This window comes from Wasmannia auropunctata, unplaced genomic scaffold, assembly GCF_000956235.1.
Source record: "Wasmannia auropunctata unplaced genomic scaffold, wasmannia.A_1.0 LD336060.1, whole genome shotgun sequence".
Classification (NCBI taxonomy): domain Eukaryota; kingdom Metazoa; phylum Arthropoda; class Insecta; order Hymenoptera; family Formicidae; genus Wasmannia; species Wasmannia auropunctata.
Window position 1 is genome coordinate 167,054 of NW_012026830.1, and position 581 is coordinate 167,634.

General features: G+C 25.0%; 1 protein-coding gene across 1 annotated transcript in view; it reads left to right on the forward strand.

Moving 5' to 3' along the window:
* The window catches only part of LOC105450595 (potassium channel subfamily T member 2-like), a 150,593-nt gene that overhangs the window by 146,672 nt on the left and 3,340 nt on the right, over positions 1–581 (forward strand). The gene's annotated exons all lie outside the window — the stretch shown is intronic.

Below are 581 nucleotides of genomic sequence, written 5' to 3' on the forward strand. Positions count from 1 at the left end.
TTAACTCCATGTACAGCCGTTAAACTGCCGTTAAATAAAGATTAAATAAGATAAAATAAGAGAAATGGTGTTAATTATATAAATTAGTATGAGATCGAAAAGAACGCATACATTTTGAAAATTTAGAGAATTAGGCAAACCATTCTTTCTGAAACAAATATGTTTTTTTCTACTTTTTGAATACTTGGATAATAAAATAGACAGCTATTATAAATTTGCAAATTTTAAATGTCTTTTATATTTATTTATGTTTTGAAAATAAATTTGACAAAAATAATGAGATATAATACACAATTTACTTTTACATTTAATACATACACACAATTATATTCTTTGACGCCTATTATTATCTAGTTTTATTTCTATTAACACATCCCGTGACACGTGAGTTACCGGTAACAAGTCATAAAATTGGCGCGGTATGGAAATGTATAATAAAACTACAAACGTTAATGAGCATAAGAAAAAATAAAATAAACATTATTTATTTAAATTTATTGAAATCGGTTGATAAACTAAGAACGTTTTCTAACAAGAAAAAACACATTAATCTTATACACTAGCACCATGCTAGATTTCGA